Source organism: Trachypithecus francoisi, unplaced genomic scaffold (genome assembly GCF_009764315.1).
Source record: "Trachypithecus francoisi isolate TF-2019V2 unplaced genomic scaffold, Tfra_2.0 Lachesis_group5, whole genome shotgun sequence".
In the NCBI taxonomy this organism is placed as follows: Eukaryota; Metazoa; Chordata; class Mammalia; order Primates; family Cercopithecidae; genus Trachypithecus; species Trachypithecus francoisi.
In genome coordinates this window covers 115,873,756-115,890,122 of record NW_022681470.1, presented here as the reverse complement: position 1 = coordinate 115,890,122, position 16,367 = coordinate 115,873,756, and the positions used below count along the sequence as shown (strand labels likewise).

At 39.4% G+C, this 16,367-nt stretch overlaps 1 long non-coding RNA gene across 1 annotated transcript; it reads left to right on the top strand.

The window, feature by feature from the left end:
• Positions 1-6,420: 6,420 nt before the first annotated feature.
• On the top strand, positions 6,421-11,592 carry LOC117075548. Its single transcript, XR_004434048.1, has 2 exons — positions 6,421-6,485; positions 11,361-11,592. It is a non-coding gene; the product is annotated as an uncharacterized LOC117075548 (long non-coding RNA).
• Positions 11,593-16,367: the final 4,775 nt, after the last annotated feature.

Below are 16,367 nucleotides of genomic sequence, written 5' to 3'. Positions count from 1 at the left end.
TACATGTTCACAGCTAGAGAGCAATTTTCTTCCGGATAAATTTTAACTTGTGTCTCATCCATATCTGATTTATTTGAGACTCTAGACTTCAGACTCTCTAGTTGGTGCTGGAATGAGTTAAGACTGTTGGGGCTGATGGGATAGAATAAATATATTTTGCATGTGAAAAGGACATGAATTTTTTGTGGACAGGATGAAATACTATGGGTAGATATAGTTTAAATGCGTCCCCTCAAATGTATGTTGAGCCTCAATCTCCACTGTAATGGTATTAAGAGGGGAGGCCTTTAGGGGGTGATGAAGTGATGAGGGCAGAGCCCTCATGGATAGAATTATAGCCCCTTATAAAACGGTTTGAGGGAGTGGGTTTTCTCTCTTCTGCTTCTCTGCCATATGAGGACACAGTGTTTATTCCCTTTTGACTGTTTTACCCCTTCAGCCACATAAGAAAGGACCTCACCAGACACCAAATGCTCTTACCTTGATCTTGAACTTCCCAGCCTGCAGAACTGCAAATAATAAATTTCTATTGTTTAGAAATTACCCAGTATCAAGTTTTTTTTATAGCAGCATGAATTGACTAAGATACCCATAGATAAGAGTGGGAGATTATTAAACATTAGTTTCCCTATAAAATAATTGAAAATGATTTTGAAAATAATTTAATAAAAAATGAACCAATTCTCCTTTTAACATTTATCTTATCATGTCTACAACTGAAAGTTTAGAGGGTGAAGAAGATATATTGCTCACAAAACTGTAAAATGTTTACATATATTTAAAAAAGTTAAAAGTGAAATAAAGAAGCTAAAAGCTTTCTCAAGACTTAAAATCTTTCATTAAAGACAATATTTTAAATTATAATGTACTCTTGTCTATAGTTAGAAAATTGAATATTTGTGGCCAGGTACAGTGGCTCATGCCTGTAATTGCAGCACTTTGGGAGACTGAGGCGGGCAGATCACCTGAGGTCGGGAGTTGGAGACCAGACAGACCAACATGGAGAAAACCTATCTCTACTAAAAATATAAAATTAGCTGGGTATGATTGTGCATACCTGTAATCTCAGCTATGTGGGAGGCTGAAGCAGGAGAACCGCTTGAACCTGGGAGGCGGAGGTTGAGGTGAGCCGAGATCGTGCCATTGCATTCCAGCCTGAGCAACAAGAATAAAACTCCATCGCAAAAAAAAAAAAAAAAAAAAAAAAAAAAAAAAAAAAAAAGAAAAAAGAAATAAAATGGAAATAATTATTTTTTCAAGATTACAACAGCAATAATGGCAAAACTAAATTTACCACACAAGCCTGGTCTCCACCGGTACTTTGTCATTTTCACACACACTCATCATGTAGCCTTCCTGCTACTCTTTTCTAGGTGGATTCAAAGCTTTTTGTCTGTTCTCATATCTCCATGTAATATATTTATTGGTGGCAAAAATACATTGTTTCTACTAACCGACTTGGCAGTGGATGAGATGCCAGCACTGTTAATATTTATAGTCACAGAGCTCTGGATATTTTTAGAGTAAATTGATTGAAATCAAGTTGACCACCAACAACAGAAAATGTTTGAAATGACAATTAGAACATTCCTCCCAAAACTGTCTACTTTTAGATATTTAATTTTGTTCAAAATCTCCTAAATGTTGACCACCTAACTCCTTAATATTATCCATAGCCGCCTATGCAATTAGAAATAATTAATTATATGTTTACCGTTTTAAAGTAAATAAAAAGGCTGAAACATTCATAAGTACTTGCAAATCCACATTAGGTTTATTTACAAATGATGCCTTAAGCCCAAGTTTTCTAGAAATTAAAATCCTCTCAACAAAATGGCATATAGCTCTATCATTCAGATTATTTCACTAGCTACTGTGAAGTTGTACTATAATTTATTTTAAGATAAAAACATCTATTTTCCCTACTCATGAAGTAAATTTATATTCATAAAGATGTTATGGTTTCTTATTAATAAACTAGGCATGAATTCAATGAGTCTGTTGCTGAGAAATAAAAACACACACATAATTATTTCCATCACAATAATACTTTTAAACTCTTCATGTAGTCTAGGTTTAAAATTGAGGATGCTCAATGCCTTATAAGAGGAATGATAGCGGGTTCATTTTGTAACTAAAGGCAGACAAATTTCTTCCTCCAAACATAAGGAAGCATTTTCTTAGAAAGAAATTCCTCTTATAGAAGCCACAGGAGCATTTTCATGTTTTCACCTGAAATACTTTTCCCATTTCTTTTGTGGAAACTCCACAGTTCTTGGAAAGTAAAGAAATGTCTTTAAACCATTTCTTATCTGAGCTTTTATACACTTCTTTTCCCTTTTATTGGAAAATGAGTTTAACCTTCAGACATTCCAATAATTTATCTGTATTTTATGACAAACTGCTTCAAGAAATGCTTAAGATTTATTCCAAGAGCTATGGTCAGTCACCAAGGCAGCATATATTTATTGAGTATCAAGTGCATAGAATAGCTATTTTAGGCATCGGCTTCATAGTAGAGAACTGATATTTTAGGATCAAGTAAAAATATTCTCTCTGACTTTATATTCTCCTGTTTTTAATTTCTTAGGAAAATAACAATGTTATTAAAATGCATATGACTATATATTTAGTGGGATTGGTGGTAATTACGATGTGACTAAAAACATCTTTCTTGAAACACTGGCTGTTTAATGTTGACAGCATTCCTGGTGGATTTTACAATTAAGTCAATGTCTAGTAAACATATTTAAGAGGCTCAGCTAAATAGGAATAAACTAGCTGCTCATGAATATATATTAACAGTTTTTAATTCTTCTTCCAAATTACTTTTAGCCTTCCAATGAAAAATTACAAGAATTTAAAAGTTAGTAATTTTTTTAGATAAAAATACGTAAGTCTAGTATTTTTCAACCTTTATTGGAAATCCAGCCTTTTGTTTTGAGGAAAAATGCCTCAGCCCAAGCTGTGACCCTATTCGTGCATTAAGATGGCAATAGCAGGGTGCAGAATCACATACTCACTGATTCCTTCCGGTCTCGTTAGTGGATAAGGAATATGTATGTCATAAACTCAGTTGGGGTACATCAGCAACACTACATTAACCAGCATATACAATTTGCACATTTATGGACTGATATCCTTAGCATTTATGAAGACTCATTTTTCTATTGCCTGAAAAGAAACAATACTAATAGTGTGTGCAATTAAGAGCTCACAAGAATAATGGAAAAATTAGTGACCTGTAACCACTTGTAGTACAATGTGCTGCCTTGAAAGTATAATGAATTCCTCTCTATTACTTTTGCTGAGCATCAATACAGATAAATAATCTACAGTACTTCATGAATAACCCAGGAGATGATGAAAGGATATTGTCCAAGTTACTCTCTAAATATGCAGATTTACTTCCCTGTACATCTGTCTATTACCTACTCACTCCTCTTGATAAGTCAATTCAATTTTAAAAATATTTATTAACAATTTTCTTCTCTGATGAATGATGTGCAAATAAAAAGGAATTCTTCTTCTACAGTAATAATAAAGCATACTAATTAAAAGGGACACATAAATGAAAAAAGTTTAATAGTTCTATAGGGAAGTATAGTGTTAAGAAGCAAAATGAGCGACAAAAATAACATTTAAAGAATTCAAAGAAATATGCAATCAGAAAGTGATGCAGAAAATGGAGAATCTTTACAATGGAGTAATAGCTTGGATTACACTAATATATGGGTAGAAAAGTGATATGTGTGTGTGAGAGAGAGAGATAGAACAGATGGCAAATGACTAAATGTAAGGAAGATCAGGTTTCCTGGTCTCACTCTGAGGTTGCTTTATGTTCTAGTTTAGATGAATGAAACTTTTTCAGAAATAAAAAAAAAATAGATTTCATTACTCTAAGCAAAGGAGAAGAAAAACAGAAAGAATAGGTATTCTTGGGTTAGAGTAATACCTGGGCCAATTTTCAAATCACAGGGAACAGTACAGACATCAATGTTGTCTTTTACAGGTTACAGAAAATATTCACCAAGAAAGCGTCAGCCTGTTAACAGTACAAGTTTTCCTGTCTCTACAAATACTATTTCCCACATAACTTCTTAGATCAAATGCCTCTTTATTCTCTGAAGAAAACACAGTTCTAAAGTAATCACAAAATTGTAAGGCTATACATTTTCAACTCCTAGTTATTAGAATAAGTTCCATGACCACAACTGGGCATTGTTTTATGTAGTGATTGCTTATGTTAACACAGTTAATTCTCTCCCATGGCCACCATTTCCTGTCCTGCATGCTCTGTGCACTTCCTTTGTTTCCGCTTCAACCACTCCCTGATCTGGTCCTGACCTGACCGTCAGTCTTACGATGAGTGTATTTTCTTTGGATTTGTGAGTTCCTTCCTAGTTTTATATTCCTCTTTAATTAGCAAAAATTTCTGTGCTATTTTATTAATTAGTCTTGTGAGCTTTCTCAAGTTCTTTCATCTTTTGATTTTTCATATCTATAATCCTGGATCAATCTATTCAGTATCTCCATATCTACACAGTTGCAAGTATGGCTGCCACAACTGCAAATATATGTGGGATTCACTTGCAAATGGACCCTCAATATCTGTGTTTTTATTGGTCAACTCTATTTTCTCTTACCTCAGTTTTTTATACAAAACTTACTTAATTTTAAGTACCTTGCTATATCCTTAGACCATTTATTTCCAACAACTGACATTATCTCCTACAGCATACAGAACAGTGAAATTATCAGGTAGGAGAATCCTCATCTTAATGGCCTGAGACCTATAGTTACCTATTAAATGCCTAGTTTTACTTCTGTCCTTATTTATCAGGAATTGTACTGCCTTCAATTATCTTTTATTCTAACTCCTTCTTTCTAGCTTTTTGCTTATCTTGGCATATCAATTGTTTTCTATATTTTTAGAAAATTGTATTCTGAAAGCACCTTTTCTTCAACCTATTTATCTATTTATTTATTTTCTATTTATTTTAGATACCACATTCATTACACAAGAGATTGAAGTTTTTTCTGAAATGTCCACATAAACTTTTGAAAACTACATAATTCCCATGTGATTTGTTAGCTAAAAGGGACCATAATTGAGATGGTAAAAATGGTGATATTAACAAAGAAAACCAGAATTGTTCAGAGAAAATGAGATACAAGTGATAGCAGCAGCTGCCCATCTGTAGCCGCAGCCGCAAAGATGCAGGCTGCAGCAGGGGAGGTGTGTCCAAGGCTGCATGGCCCATGGAGCCCATGGGCATCCTGCCCCCTACCAAGTCAGAGAGGCAGGAGCCCCAGGCTCCCAGTTACAGCTGCAGCTGCCCAGCTATGGCTCTGCACCCAAGCTTCCCTGCATTATTGGGAGCCCAGGAATTGTACTCTGCTCCCACAGGCTCAGAAGTTCCCCCTCCTGCTCCGTGGCCTCTCCCGGCTCCAGGAGCCTGCTCCAGTGAGGAGCAAAGCTGTAGCCAAGCCTGGGTGCCATCATGACCTGATCAAGTGTGCATATGCTCAGGGTGGCACAGACATGCCAGACCCCTGCTGTCTCGGCCCCCTCTGGACTTTGGGCACGAATGAGCAAGGGAGGAAGGATGGAGAAGGGGCTGACAGCAGCTCGGCCAGGGTCTGCAGGCACCCCTTGGCAAGAAAAGCCTGGGTGCCATGGGCGGCATGTTGATGGTGGGAGGCAGACAGGTTCCTGGGCAGAAAGGAGCAGATCCTTGGTAAAATCCCACCTTCAAGCCAGACCTGAAGCCTGGGGGCCAAGCTGCCAGCTCCAGATGGAGTCCAGCTCCTTTCCACCTTGCTTACTCTCTAGTTGTCCACATATCTTATTCTTCCTGGATGCTGGGCAAGAACTTAAGACCTGCTGAATGTGTGATTGAAAGAGCTGTAACACAAACAAAGCTGAAACATGTCTCTGGCTTGCCATATTGCAGGCAGGGAGAAAGAGAGAAGAGCAGTAGCCCTTCAAGGATCCCAGACCTAGGGGCTCCTCGAGCCAGGGCTGTGACACTCTCTTTGGGGCGCTATGGCTCCTGATGTCTCCAAGCTTCCAGGAACCACCACATTTCCCAGTGCCTGTAGTGAAAGCTGGTTGTGGACCACCTGAGACAGCCTTAGCCTCACGTGGAGCCGGCACTCACGTGGAGCCGGCACCTGTCCTGGCACCTGGAGCTGCCTGCTCTGTTACAGCCGGCACACCTGGCTGTGCACAGTGGCAATACCCTGCACTCATTCCCATACCCCTAGCTGCTCCACACCTGGCTTGTCCTTGGTAGGTGTGGGATCTGGGCCAGCAGCATGAGCCAAGCACAACTTGCCAGGCTGAGTGGGTGAAACAGGCCCAGCAGGCTCAAGCACAACTAAAGCAAAGGTGCCACTGGCCATAGAACTTTCCATCTGGAAAAACAACACTCTAAGAATCCTGTGACATGTTGAGTGGCTGGTTCAGGATATGCAGAATGGTGAGTAAAAGCAGACTTGCTGATCTGTCCTTTTTATGGAGTTCCTAAACTCCATAATGGCCAAAATGAAAGAAAAACACTAGGTCTCCGTTGGCCAGTTAAAAGTGATTACCACAGCTGCTGGACTTAAGAAACGGAGGACAGGCTTGCTGGGGAGGACAGTGTCAACCCCTTGCCACCCTTGGGTGTTGGGAATACTGTTGTTGTTTCCCTTCACAGAGGTCTAGCCATTGTGTGGGATTGGAAGGAGGCCCTGGGACAACTGATGGTAATCTAGTTGAAGCTACACCTCAGTGTTATCCAAAGGTCCCTCAACTAACTCCAGTCCCTGACCACCCATTAGGGTGTCAGCACTAGGACCCCCAGTCTTTCTTTCTTTCTTTCTTTCTTTCTTTCTTTCTTTCTTTCTTTCTTTCTTCTTTCTTTCCTTCTTCTTTCTTTCCTTCCTTCCTTCCTTCCTTCTTCCCTCCCTCCCTCCCTCTTTCTCTCTCTTTCTTTCTTTTCCTTCCTTCTTCCTTCCTTCCTTCTTTCTTTCTTCTTTCTTTCCTTCTTTCTTTCTTTCCTTCTTCTTTCTTTCTTTTTCCTTCCTTCCTTCCTCCTTCCTTCCTTCCGTCTTCCTTCCTTCCTTCCTTCCTTCCTTCCTTCCTTCCTTCCTTCCTTCCTTCCTTCCTTCCTCCTTCTTCCTTCCTTCCTCTCTTTCTTTCTTCTTTCTTTCTTTTCTTTCTTTCTCTTCTTTCTTTCCTTCCTTCCTTCCTTCCTCCTTCTTCCCTCCCTCCCTCCCTCCCTCTTTCTCTCTCTTTCTTTCTTTCTTTCCTTTTCTTTTTTTTTTCTTTCTTTCTTCCTTCTTTCTTTCTTTCTCTTTCTTTCTTTTTCCTTCCTTCCTTCCTTCCTTCCTTCCTTCCGTCTTTCCTTCCTTCCTTCCTTCCTTCCTTCCTTCCTTCCTTCCTTCCTTCCTTCCTTCCTCTCTTTCTTTCTTTCTTTCTTTCTTTCTTTCTTTCTTTCTTTCTTTCTAATATTACCATGGCTGCTATCCTCTTCTTTGCATATATGGTTAAGGGTGTTGGTGCAAATCGCAGAGATAATATTACTGGGTAGAATGAGCATTTGCCTTAGTCATCAGAAGTGTACATCAGAACAATGTTGGGTTTGTCTATTCTTAAAAGCTAGGAGGATGTAACAATTGAGAGCCTTCTTTCCCCTGTTGAAGGGAACCCATTTGCATAAGGCAAGAACCATTTGCATAGGGGAAGAAGCATTTGCCCCCAGGAATGTTCCCCTCCCCTGCCCTTAAATTGTATTTTTGGGGTGCATCTTACTAGGCCAGGTCCCCAATTCCTGCGACCCCCTTTTATCTTACCTGTTTAAGGAGGACCTAGTTCCACAGCATCTCCTGCTTATGAAAGGGAAGCAACAAAGAAGCTGCCCCCTGCCAGTTTCTGGCTGTAATTTGGTGAGGGCCACCTGGGACTTAATTTAATGAGTCCATACACCCTCCTGAAACCAAACTTTGTGTTAGAGTCCTAGAAATGAAAACTAGATCTGAAAGACTCAGAGGCAGACAAAAGTGGAAGTCTAGGGGCACAGAACAGGTGAGCATGACTAATTCCAGCCAATAGTCCCCCTCCCCCACTTCATGGAAGGAGGTAATGCTCACATCCATGCCATAGAGGAGGTCTAGGAACCCACAAGTTACCAACAGCAGTAGTTATCACAAGTTACCACAAGTTACCAATGGTTGTTAGGTGAGTGTGACTATTCCTAACCACTAAGCCTCCCCACTGCATGAGAGGTCACACTTGCATCCATGGGTGGCACTTGCAAAGGTTGCCAGGACTTGGGAATATGAGGTTGGAAGAAAGAAGAAGATGACTTTTATTTTTCTCTCCCTCATGTACCACAGGAATTTGCTGGAAAGAGAAAGGAACAAAAGGACACCTTTTTTCTCTCTTTCCAAATGGAAAGTTTATTTATTTTTTTTTTATTTATTTAGTTAGTTAGTTATTGTCTACTCTGTTCTCTCTTTGTGGATGAGTAATCTGGTCTCTGTACCATAGAACACTCCAATTGGAAGCATCCACTGAACTGGGCAAGGTTTAATTTTCCCAAACCTTAAACAGTTTGGCAATCTCCTAAGAGGAGTGACAACTTTTCTTTGCCTGTTCCCCCTTCATGAAACTCCAGGTTCAATGGGGCTCCATAGCTTGGGGAAAGGGAGCCCAGAAGCCTAACAGTTCAGCAAAAGGGTAAAAGTTCTTACCAGTCAGACTTCTGGGCTTCTCTCTGTGCAATCTGCTTATAGGAATGGTAAAAACCACTGCATTATCTACCCACCCCCCATGAGTTCAAAGTCAGAAGTATTGGCCACTTGGCATGGCTAAGACTGGAAAATAAGAGATTTAAAAGGACTTCATAAAGGAGTGCTATGGCTAAGGGTCAGCTGAATTAAAAATGGATATCCAAACTAGAAAAATCTAGAAGAAATGGATAAATTTCTGGACACATACACCCTCCCAAGACTAAACCAGGAAGAAGTCGAATCCTGTAATAGACCAATAACAAGTTCTGAAATTGAGGCAGTAATTAATAGTCTATCAACCAAAAAAAAAAAAAAAAGCCCAGGACCAGAAGGATTCACAGTGTAATTCTGCCATAGGTGCAAAGATGAGCTGGTACCATTCCTTCTGAAACTATTCCAAACAATAGAAAAAGAACTCTTCCCTAACTCATTTTATGAGGCTAGCATCATCCTGATACCACAACCTGACATAGACACAAGAAAAAAAGAAAATTTCAGGCCAATATCCCTGATGAACATCAGAGGGAAAATCCTCAATAAAATACTGGCAAACCACATCCAGCAGCACATCAAAAAGCTTATCCACCATGATCAAGTGGGTTTTGTCCTAGTGATGCAAGGCTGGTTTAACATACATGAATCAATAAACAGAATCCATTACATAAACAGAACCAATCAAAAAACCATATGATTATCTCAATAGATGCAGAAAAGGCTTTTGATTAAAATTCAACAGCCCTCCATGCTAATAACTCTCAATAAACTAGGTACTGATGAAACATATCTCAAAATAATAAGAGCTAATTATGACAAACCCACAGCCAATATCATACTGATTGGGCAAAAGCTGGAAGCATTCACTTTGAAAACTGGCATAAGACAGGGATGTGCTCCCTCACCACTTCTATTCAACATAGTATTAGAAGTTCTATCCAAGGCAAACAAGAGAACGAAATCAAGTGCATTCAAATAGGAAGAGAGGAAGTCAAATTGTCTCTGTTTGCAGATGACATGATTGTATATTTAGAAAACCCCATCATCTCAGGCCAAAATCTCCTTAAGCAGATAAGCAACTTCAGCAAAGTCTCAGGATACAAAATCAATGTGCAAAAATCACAAGCATTCCTATACACCAATAACAGAAAGAGAATCAAATCATGAGTGATCTCCCATTCACAATTGCTACAAAGAGAATAAAATACCTAGGAATACAACTTACAAGGGATGTGAAGGACCTCTTCAAGGAGAGCTACAAACCACTGCTCAAGGAAATAAGAGAGAGGACACAAACAAATTGAGAAACATTTCATGCTCATGTATAGGAAGAATCAATATCACGAAAACAGCCATACTGCCCAAAGTAATTTATAGATTCAATGTTATTTGTTTCTTGTAAATAAATTTACAAGAAAAAAAAAAACTCATCAAAAAGTGGGTGAAACATATGAACTGATACTTCTCAAAAGAAGAAATATATGAAGCCAACAAACATGAAAAAATCTCATTGTCACGGGTCATTAGAGAAATGCAAAGCAAAACTACAATGAGATACCATCTCAGGCCAGTTGGAATAGCTATCATTAAAAAGTCAGGAAACAACAGATGCTGGAGATGATGTGGAGAAATAGGAATGCTTTTACACTGTTGGTGGGAGTGTAAATTAGTTCAACCATTGTGGAAGAAAGTGTGGCGATTCCTCAAGGATCTAGAACTAGAAACTATTTGACCCAGCAATCCCATTACTGGGTATACACCCAAAGGATTATAAATCATTCCACTACAAAGACACATGCACATGCATGTTTGTTGCAGCACTATTCACAATAGCAAAGACTTGGAACCAACCCAAATGCCCATCAATGATCAATTGGATAAAGAAAATGTGGCACATGTACACCATGGAATACTGTCCAGCCATAAAAAACATTGATTTCATATCCTTTTCAGGGACATGGATGAAGCTGGAAACCATCATTCTAAGCTAACTAACATAGGAACAGAAAATCAAACACCACATGTTCTCACTCATATGTGGGAGTTGAACAATGAGAACACATGGACCCTGGGAGGGGAACATCACACACTGGGCCCTGTCACGGGATGGGGAGTGAGGGGAGCGATACCTTTAGGAGAAATACCTAATGTAGATGACGGGTTGATGGGTGCAGCAAACCACCATGGCACATGTATGCTTATATAACAGACCTGCACATTCTGCGTATGTATCCCCAAACTGAAAGTATAATAATAAAAATAAAGTGAATATCCAATGTATAGGTATATTTAAAATGTCTAAAGGCATTTTAAATGGTCTTTATCCCTTCATGGATTTTGTTTTTCTGGAAGAAGGGTTTTGTTTTATTCTCAGTCAACTGAATTACTTTTCTCTATTTTGTCTTGCCACTCTTAATGCACACATGAGGGGCCCTAAGGTCACTTCTGATGGCCGGGAACTCCTTGGGAAAAACAGAGGAGGCATCAGTGACCTTGTTTTGGGAGAAAACCTGTCTGTTTTCCTCATGGAACACTGGGAATTAGAAGCAGATTTCTCCCTCTCAAAATCTATTTTTGTCTTTCAGCTATGCCTGTTGATTTGGCTCCAGAAACTGCATGTTTTCCTAGCCCTGTTTCAAGAAGGACTCCATTGTGAGGTCAATAATCCAATTCGAAGACTGGCAAATGAAAAAATCACAACTAGTGGATCTTCTTCTGTCTGTTATGTGTTTGATATTTATATAAAATACATCTCTAATTGATTGGCTTAAAGGAAAATAAGCACTTAGATCAAATATTAAAAAAAACTATAATGTCTCTTAGTTGATGTGACTTTAATCTTTGAAAAATAAAAACAGTTTTAAAAATTATTGGTAAAATAATAATGGCTTCAAAATATAGGCAGGTGATCTAAATTATGCAGGTCACAAACTAGGTGTTAAATGCTTTAAGGTCACAAACTACTTCTGTGGCTTTTTTTTTTTTTTTAATTGAGACAATGTGTTGCTCTGTAGCCTAGTCTGTAGTACAGTGGCACAATCTAGGCTCAGTGCAACCTCCGCTGCCGGGGTTCAAGAGATTCTCATGCCTCAGCTTCCCGAGTAGCTGGGGCTACAGGTGTATGAAACCATGCCCAGCTAATTTTTGTATTTTTAGTAGAGATAAGGTTTCACCATGTTGGCCACACTGGTTTTGAACTCTTGACCTCAGGTAATCTACCCTCCTCGGCCTCCCAATGTGCTGGGATTACAGGCGTGAGCCATAGTTCCTGGCCTTCTTTGGCTTCTGAAAATTGTTTGACTTACCTTCTTAACAATTTATCAAGGACTGGGGGCATATAAAGGTAACCACCCCCTAACTATGTTGGAAAGAGCCAGACCTTATCTGCACCTAGTACATAATTAAAATACCTCACCAGGTTTTATACCAAATTAAAATTTGCTAAGAGTTACCATTATAATATGTAACTCAGACTACTGAAAATAGATTAACATGCATGTAAAAGAAGTAAAAATTTTTTTAGTAAAAGTTTATAAGAAGGCATGGAAATGTACATTTTTGCCTAGTTTAGAGGGTTAAATGATTGTTTTAAATTAGTTATGATAAAGTTAAAGGTTTTAACAAGTTGTGGAAGGTTTTTAAAAGTTAATCTTGTAAAAGCAATTCTTGTGTGAAAATATTGAGTAAATTCAAAAGAAAATTATTTGTTTTTTCTATAAATTAAACACTGGTAAAAAAAGCACAAGAAGGGTTTCTTCAGGCACTGACCTGCTTTTTAACAAATATTTTTAAAGGGTTATATAAGTTTTATGAAAATCTCATCTCATGGTCAAACTGAATAAGATTGGATAGATTTGTCTATACTGTTTTATTTAAATAAATTTGGCTTGACAGCAAAAATAGACTAATGTCAGGGTGAAATTTGGCTCGCTCTCTCAAACAAGATTTTCATGTAATGTTAAAAAATAATGAAAGATTTTTGTTAGCCTTGTGAATAAACTGCTAAAAGAAGAAGGAAAAGCCAAGAGACAGATAATTTGGAAAGCCGTCTTCCTGCTTATTGAGTAAAGATTTTTTGCCTTTTTAAATATTTTTGAGTCATTATTTTGGTTAATAAATGACTATGATAACCTGTAATTCTATTACATAGTATTAACTGTGGTTTTGTTTATTTGTTTGTTTGTTTGTTTTTGAGACGGAGTCTTGCTCTGTCGCCCAGGATGGAGTGCAGTGGCGCGATCTTGGCACACTGCAAGCTCCGCCTCCTGGATCCACACCACTCTCCTGCCTCAGCCTCTTGAGTAGCTGGGACTACAGGCGCCCGCCACCACCCCGGGCTAATTTTTTGTGTTTTTTAGTAGAGACGGGGTTTCACTGTGTTAGCCAGGATGGTCTCGATTTCCTGACCTCATGATCTGCCTGCCTCTGCCTCCCAGAATGCTGGGATTACAGGCCTGAGCCACCATGCCTAGCCAATATTAAGTGTTTTAAACATTTAACATATTTGATAGGCTTTCTGAAATCAAATTTCTGCTTCAAAATAGTCTTTTAAAACCCCTAGCTTTTGGAAACTACAGAGGACCCTTGGATTATTCAAAAGAGAAGTAACAGGATTATTTTACATGTTTAGTTACATGGGTTTGCCAAAATAAAAATGATGTTTGATCTTTTTCAGGTTGTAGTTTAGTAAATAATATTTATATATGTTCCGAATTTTTATGGGATTTCTAAAATTCTAATGTCTGAGTGTATACTATCAATCCTTCTTAAGATTTTTATATTAACTTATTGTAAGCCACAGACATAACCAAATTTCTTTGTCAATTGTGTTTTTGTTTGTGACTCCTCAAAGATATTTTGTCATTCACAGTTGTCGTCTTTTGATCCTCTTCAAAAGATGGTTTATATTCAGCTATAGAACTTTGACAAGTGCTCTTAAACGTAGGTTTCTGATATCTTTGGAGATTTTGACATTAGAATAAAGGAGAAATGTTCAGGACTCATGAAGAAATGAAATGTTCACGAATATCAAGCAGAACAAGAGTTAACTGAATGGACTGAACTAATAGAAAACTGAAGTAACCTTTTTTTAACATTTTGCTTAAAACGTGGCTGATCCTTTTTTTTTAAGTCGGGAAAACTTTTATTTTTAGCTATTTATAGCTTTTAACAATTGAGTAAGGCATTCACTTGTGAACAAAATTTGGAGCATATTTGTTTCTCTGCCTGTTTTCTTCAGAATTTGGAAACTATATGTGAATATTCTTAACTATGGCAACATAGTTATTTACATAAGTGTAATAAGAATCCATTTTCTGGGCCGGGTGCAGTGGCTCACTCTTGTAATCCCAGCACTTGGGGAGGCCGAGGCAGGTGGATCACGAGGTCAGGAGACTGAGACCATCCTGGCTAATATGGTGAAACCCCATCTCTACTAAAAATACAAAAAATTAGCTGGGCGTGGTGGCAGGTTCCTGTAGTCCCAGCTACTCAGGAGGCTGAGGCAGGAGAATGGCATGAACCTGGGAGGTGGAGCTTGCAGTGAGCTGAGATCATGCCACTACACTCCAGCCTGGGTGACGGAGCAATACTCCATCTCAAAAACAAACCCCCTGCCCCCCCCCAAAAAAAATCCATTTTTTTGGGCAACAGGATGCAATTGGAGAAATTGGTTGTTTTACTAAAGCTTTGGCTCAAAGAGTGTGCTTCACTTTAAGGTTTCAAGCTTGACTTGCAGAGCCAATGAAAATTCCTTGGGGAAACTGCCCCCATAGTCTGTGTACACCATTCCCATGCCCCAACTGGTTCCTAATCTTTGGTATGTAAAGAATGTCACTTTCTAACAGGCCCTGGAGCCCCAACTTATCTCAGGACTTCAAGAAGAGAGGAATTTATTCAACTCATAGATACTTGAGGGGAAAAACTCATTGCTGGGCTAGGCTTTAACAGGTCTTATCTGAGATTCCTTTCAGAACAGAGTTCCATCAGAGTCAATTTAAAAAGCCTATGTGAAAATAAGTATTCTTGTTTCACTTTACACAAATAATCAGTCCAAATATAGGACTAAAATTTAATATTCTGCAAACAAATCAGTCTCATCACAATTTATTTTTAACAAACATGAGGACTGGAGAGAGAAAAGTTATGCTTCAAAACTTACTATACAGTTGCCATTAAATTCTAGTCTCCAAGTATTTGTCTACATTTTAGACTAACCCTGCTCATTTCTATGAACTAACCAGTGATCTCTGATTGCAGCTCAGAAAAATGGAAGGGTAATGTAAAACTCTGGCCAAGCACGGTGGCTCACAACTGTATTCCCAGCACTTAGGGAGGCCAAGGCAGGTGAATCATGAGGTCAGGAGATTGAGACCATACTGGTTAACAAAGTGAAACCCTGTCTCTACTAAAAATACAAAAAAATTAGCAGGGCATGGTGGTGGGCACCTGTAGTCCCAGCTACTCGGGAGGCTGAGGCAGAAGAATGGGTGAACACGGGTGTGGAGGTTGCAGTGAGCTGGGATCGTACCACTGCACTGCAGCCTGGGTGACAGAGTGAGATTGTCTCAAAAAATAAACAAATAAATAAATAGAATTAAAAACATTAAAATTAAAAAAAAAAAAACTCTGGATCAGTATTCTGGTTCTGGGCAATTATCCTGAAAATCCTGCCAGGTGACGGGGTAAATAGGGTTTCTATACTCAAAGGTTTCTCTTTTGGGAAAATAAGAACAAGAGAGCTTACCAAAACCAACCCCCTTGCGCCCAAGTCTTAGCAGGCATAACTATAGCCACCAGTTATCTGGGCATGTCAGCAGCCTCAGGATGTTTTAGCGGTCCTTACCCACTTGTTTCATTCTGATATATGTATTCTAATAACCTAGTTTGTCTCTTCTTGCCTTCAGGCCATCAGACTCCAAGTGGTCATCATGCAAATGGAGCTTCAGACAATTGCTCCCTTTCACTGGGCACCCTTAGATAGGCCTCTGAGAGAAGGTATGGCTGCTTCTTTCACCAAAACAATGTTCCCTCTCAGCATGAAGCAATTAAGAGCAGTCATCATCCCTATTCTAATGACAGTTAGATGTACCTCTTCAGAGTGGAGATTGATGGAATCAGCAACTTATTTAGAGTAGCTGCTGTGAAGACACCAGTTGCAGAGGGAGAGGCACGGCTAGGGCTACATGGTTTGTGGAGCCAGAAGGGGCCAGGAACAGGCAGGAGCTCTATCCCCTTGGAGTCAGTGGGGCAGGAGCTGCATGCTCCCAGGCATAGCTGCACCCACCCAGCCACAGCTCCAGATCCTGGTGTCCCTGTGGTCTCAGGGGTTCATGATGCTCCCCTTCCTCCGTAGGCTCAGTACTGCCTGCTCTCATTCCTTGGCCTCTCTGTGCTCCTGGTACTCTCTCCAGTGCAGAGCAAAGTTGTAGCCAAGCCCAGGTGCTGTCATGACCTGGCTGGGTGTGCACACGCTTAGGGCAGTGCTGACGGGACAGTTCCCTGCTGCCTTGGCCCCCTCTGGACTTTGAGGAATGATGAGCATGGGACATTGGCCAGATAGGGGGCTGAGGGCCACTCAACATGGGCCTCCA